General features: G+C 40.6%; 1 long non-coding RNA gene across 2 annotated transcripts; it reads right to left on the bottom strand.

The window, feature by feature from the left end:
• Window positions 1-1,337: 1,337 nt before the first annotated feature.
• Window positions 1,338-3,219, bottom strand: LOC132340998 (uncharacterized). 2 transcript variants are annotated; one of them, XR_009490060.1, is made up of 2 exons: window positions 3,088-3,219; window positions 1,338-2,168 (listed from the first exon to the last, which is right to left on the bottom strand). It is a non-coding gene; the product is annotated as an uncharacterized LOC132340998 (long non-coding RNA). The 2 variants fall into 2 exon arrangements; XR_009490059.1 differs by having other exon boundaries at window positions 1,338-2,188; window positions 3,088-3,190.
• Between the last annotated feature and the right edge of the window lie 2,489 nt (window positions 3,220-5,708).

Genomic DNA, 5,708 nt, shown 5'->3' with positions numbered 1-5,708 from the left:
CCATTCGCGCCCTTTTCCCACCCCTCACGATCTTCCCGCCCTTATCCCGCCCCTCACAATCTTCCCGCCCTTTTCCCACCCCTCACGATCTTCCCGCCCTTTTCCCACCCCTCACGATCTTCCCGCCCTTATCCCGCCCCTCACGATCTTCCCGCCCTTTTCCCACCCCTCACGATCTTCCCGTCCTTTTCCCCACCCCTCACGATCTTCCCGCCCTTTTCCCCACCCCTCACGATCTTCCCGCCCTTTTCCCACCCCTCACGATCTTCCCGCCCTTTTCCCCACCCCTTACGATCTTCCCGCCCTTTTCCCACCCCTCACGATCTTCCCGCCCTTTTCCCCACCCCTCACGATCTTCATGCCTTTATCCCGCCCCTCACGATCTTCCCGCCCTTTTCCCCACCCCTCACGATCTTCCCGCCCTTTTCCCCACCCCTCACGATCTTCCCGCCCTTATCCCACCCCTCACGATCTTTCCGCCCTTATCCCGCCCCTCACGATCTTCCCGCCCTTATCCCGCCCCTCACGATCTTCCCGCCCTTTTCCCACCCCTCACGATCTTCCCGCCCTTATCCCACCCCTCACGATCTTCCCGCCCTTTTCCCCACCCCTCACGATCTTCCCGTCCTTTTCCCCACCCCTCACGAGCTTCCCGCCCTTTTCCCGCCCCTCACGATCTTCCCGCCCTTTTCCCCACCCCTCACGATCTTCCCGCCCTTTTCCCCACCCCTCACGATCTTCCCGCCCTTTTCCCACCCCTCACGATCTTCCCGTCCTTTTCCCCACCCCTCACGATCTTCCCGCCCTTTTCCCACCCCTCACGATCTTCCCGCCCTTTTCCCACCCTTCACGATCTTCCCGCCCTTTTCCCACCCCTCACGATCTTCCCGCCCTTTTCCCACCCCTCACGATCTTCCCGCCCTTTTCCCGCCCCTCACGATCTTCCCGCCCTTTTCCCCGCCCCTCACGATCTTCCCGCCCTTTTCCCCACCCCTCACGATCTTCCCGCCCTTTTCCCACCCCTCACGATCTTTCCGCTCTTATCCCGCCCCTCACGATCTTCCCGCCCTTTTCCCACCCCTCACGATCTTCCCGCCCTTTTCCCCACCCCTCACGATCTTCCCGCCCTTTTCCCACCCCTCACGATCTTCCCGCCCTTTTCCCACCCCTCACGATCTTCCCGCCCTTTTCCCGCCCCTCACGATCTTCCCGCCCTTTTCCCCACCCCTCACGATCTTCCCGCCTTTTTCCCCACCCCTCACGAACCTCCCGCCCGCCAAATTCAAACCTGAGAGAAAAAAAAAAAAAAAAAAATCAGGAGAAAATGGGAAAAAAAAGGGAAAAAAAAGGCTTTGGAAATTTATTGTCTTTGATAAAATCTCAACTGAAAGGGGCGGACTCTGAGAGCAGCACCAGAACGGCACAAACCTCCTCGAATTCCCATGGGGAAATCCTGTGGTTCGGCTGTTTTGTGGTAAATTTGGGGTTTTTCATTTTATTTTTGGACTTTTTCATCAGAAAAAGTGAAGCCGTGGAATTTCCCGATATGAAATCCCTTGGAATGACACCAGTGGAAGGTCCGGCCTGCGGGCGACGTCCGGCGAGAAGTTTGGTAAAGGAACTCTTCCATTAATTAGCTAAATTAATTAAGAAAAATTTCCTACAGAATTCTCTATAGAATTTCCTACAGAAATTTCCTCTAGAAAATTCCAATGCAGAGAACATCCACTTACAATATGAGGGGTTCAACTCACCTAGAACAGAAATCCCAGCGTAAAAAAACCAGACAAAACCAAAAATAAATCCATTTTTTCCGCCGTAAAAGTGGAGACAAACGCCAAGACTTTTTTTTTTTTTCCCTTCTTCTTCAGGTTCTTTGTGTAAAATCCAAAGTTTTTTCCTTAAAAAAACGGCATTTTCTGAGGCGAAATGAAGTTATAAATACTGAGAGGTAGAGGTGTGGCTGCCATCACAATCTATTGGCTTCTTCTGAGGTAATTCATTCATTTTTTGAGTTAATTGTTCCATCAGGCCGTGATTAATTAGTGTTAATTGACCTCTTTCCTCTCAAAAAGGTCTTTTGAAGTAAAAATTCTTTAATTGGAGGCGTCGCTGCCCGGGTCGGTGGCGGGGGAGGTGATGGACGAGGGGGTGCAGCTGCCATTGCCCTGAGGGGACAGCGAATTTACTGCAATTAATTAATATTAATTAGTGCTAAATAATGGAGAAATTACCTGGAATTGACATGATGGGTTTGGAGGTGAGGGTGGTTTTTAAAGGAAATAGTAGAGTGTGTTGGTATCCCCCCAAAAAATCTTATTTTTCCTTTATTTGTGTATTTATAATTTAATGGAAATAAACCATAAATCAGTATATTGTAACAATAAAAACATTAATATATTTTATAAATAATTTTAATTTCATCAACATATTTTATAAACAATTTTAATTTCTATATAATTTTACATATAAATGTATATCAATATAATAAGATAAATATATATTTTTATTTCGTGTTCAATATTAATTTATCATGTCAAAATACCTTTTAAAATATTATTAAATATATGTCGGTAATTTGAATATTTAAACCTAAATTTAGATCCTTTATTTAACACACTTCATGTACATTAATAGTAATAAGAAGAGTTATTTGTAATATAATCTGAAATATAAAATATGTATTTATATAAAAATAAGTAAATTAAAAAATAAAACAATATTTATGTGATAATATAATATTTTGTAATATATTTATAAATACAGTTTATAATAGAAATTTATGAATACCTAATGAAATTTGTCTATTAATTTTTATATAAGAATTTATTCCCATTTAAATATATTATATTTATAATATATATTAAATAGAAAATGATATTATATCTGCTAAAAGCTTAAAAGATTTGAAAGTTGATCATTTAAATTCCATTTTTCCAGCTTTTTTCCCCATTCTAACACCAACCATGTTGGGGGGAAATAAAAGAATAAATATAAAAATTAGCAAAAAATTCAAAATAAAAATAAAAATAAATGTTAAAAAAATGCAATTTATTGAGAATATTTGGGAATGAAATCCCAACTGACCTCGAGGCGTTGGGTGGAGAACAAAGGGCTCCCCACGAGGGGCTCCAACCTGCCCGGCTGCTGCAGGAAATCCAGCTGGAAATGGGAGAAAAAAGGGGAAAAAAAGGAGAAATTAAAAATTCAAAATTCCTGAGATGGGAAATTTTCCAGTCTGAATTTCCGTAGGAATGAAGGAGGGGAGGGAGAGGAGGGACGGGAGAATTTGGTACAAAAATTAGGGAATTTTAATGGGAATTTTAGTGGGAATTTCAAAGGGAAAATGGGGATGGATGGGGTTAATAATGGGAATTTTAGTGGGAATTTTAGTGGGAATTTTAGTGGGAATTTCAAGGGAAAATGGGGATGGATGGGGTTAATAATGGGAATTTTAATGGGAATTTTAGTGGGAATTTTAGTGGGAATTTCAAAGGGAAAATGGGGATGGATGGGGTTAATAATGGGAATTTTAGTGGGAATTTTAATGGGAATTTCAAAGGGAAAATGGGGATGGATGGGGTTAATAATGGGAATTTTAGTGGGAATTTTAGTGGGAATTTTAGTGGGAATTTCAAAGGGAAAATGGGGATGGATGGGGTTAATAATGGGAATTTTAGTGGGAATTTTAATGGGAATTTTAGTGGGAATTTCAAGGGAAAATGGGGATGGATGGGGTTAATAATGAGAATTTTAATGGGAATTTTAGTGGGAATTTTTGGTGGGAATTTCAAGGGAAAATGGGGATGGATGGGGTTAATAATGGGAATTTTAATGGGAATTTTAGTGGGAATTTTAGTGGGAATTCCAAGGGAAAATGGGGATGGATGGGGTTAATAATGGGAATTTTAATGGGAATTTTAGTGGGAATTTTAGTGGGATTTTTAATGGGAATTTCAAAGGGAAAATGGGGATGGATGGGGTTAATAATGGGAATTTTAATGGGGAATTTTAGTGGGAATTTTAGTGGGATTTTTAATGGGAATTTCAAAGGGAAAATGGGGATGGATGGGGTTAATAATGGGAATTTTAGTGGGAATTTTAGTGGGAATTTTAGTGGGAATTTTAGTGGGAATTTTAATGGGAAAATGGGGATGGATGGGGTTAATAATGGGAATTTTAATGGGAATTTTAGTGGGAATTTTAGTGGGAATTCCAAGGGAAAATGGGGATGGATGGGGTTAATAATGGGAATTTTAGTGGGAATTTTAGTGGGAATTTCAAAGGGAAAATGGGGATGGATGGGGTTAATAATGGGAATTTTAGTGGGAATTTTAGTGGGAATTTTAGTGGGAATTTCAAGGGAAAATGGGGATGGATGGGGTTAATAATGGGAATTTTAGTGGGAATTTTAGTGGGAATTTCAGTGGGAATTTTAATGGGAATTTTAGTGGGAATTTCAAGGGAAAATGGGGATGGATGGGGTTAATAATGGGAATTTTAGTGGGAATTTTAGTGGGAATTTTAGTGGGAATTTCAAAGGGAAAATGGGGATGGATGGGGTTAATAATGGGAATTTTAGTGGGAATTTTAGTGGGAATTTTAGTGAGAATTCCAAGGGAAAATGGGGATGGATGGGGTTAATAATGGGAATTTTAGTGGGAATTTTAGTGGGAATTTCAGTGGGAATTCCAAGGGAAAATGGGGATGGATGGGGTTAATAATGGGAATTTTAGTGGGAATTTTAGTGGGAATTTTAGTGGGAATTCCAAGGGAAAATGGGGATGGATGGGGTTAATAATGGGAATTTTAGTGGGAATTTTAATGGGAATTTTAGTGGGAATTTTAGTGGGAATTCCAAGGGAAAATGGGGATGGATGGGGTTAATAATGGGAATTTTAATGGGAATTTTAGTGGGAATTTCAGTGGGAATTTCAAAGGGAAAATGGGGATGGATGGGGTTAATAATGGGAATTTTAGTGGGAATTTTAATGGGAATTTTAGTGGGAATTTCAAGGGAAAATGGGGATGGATGGGGTTAATAATGGGAATTTTAGTGGGAATTTTAGTGGGAATTTTAGTGGGAATTTCAGTGGGAATTTTAATGGGAATTTTAGTGGGAATTTCAAAGGGAAAATGGGGATGGATGGGGTTAATAATGGGAATTTTAATGGGAATTTTAGTGGGAATTTTAGTGGGAATTTCAAGGGAAAATGGGGATGGATGGGGTTAATAATGGGAATTTTAGTGGGAATTTTAATGGGAATTTCAGTGGGAATTTCAAGGGAAAATGGGGATGGATGGGGTTAATAATGGGAATTTTAGTGGGAATTTTAGTGGGAATTTCAAAGGGAAAATGGGGATGGATGGGGTTAATAATGGGAATTTTAGTGGGAATTTTAATGGGAATTTCAAAGGGAAAATGGGGATGGATGGGGTTAATAATGGGAATTTTAATGGGAATTTTAGTGGGAATTTCAGAGCAGAAATTTGGATTTTTTCCCCATTTTCCTGAGCAATAATTTGGATTTTTTCCCATTTTCCTGAGCAATAATTGGGATTTTTTCCCCATTTTCCACAGCAGAAATTTGGATTTTTTCTCATTTTCCAGAGCAGAATTTTGGATTTTTTCCCATTTTCCTGACCAGAAATTTGGATTTTTTCCCCATTTTCCAAGGCAGAAATTTGGATTTTTTTCCCCCATTTTC

This window comes from Haemorhous mexicanus, chromosome 34 (assembly GCF_027477595.1).
Source record: "Haemorhous mexicanus isolate bHaeMex1 chromosome 34, bHaeMex1.pri, whole genome shotgun sequence".
Taxonomy (NCBI): Eukaryota; Metazoa; Chordata; class Aves; order Passeriformes; family Fringillidae; genus Haemorhous; species Haemorhous mexicanus.
Note: the sequence above shows the minus strand (reverse complement) of the source record. Positions and strands in the feature narration are given on the sequence as shown.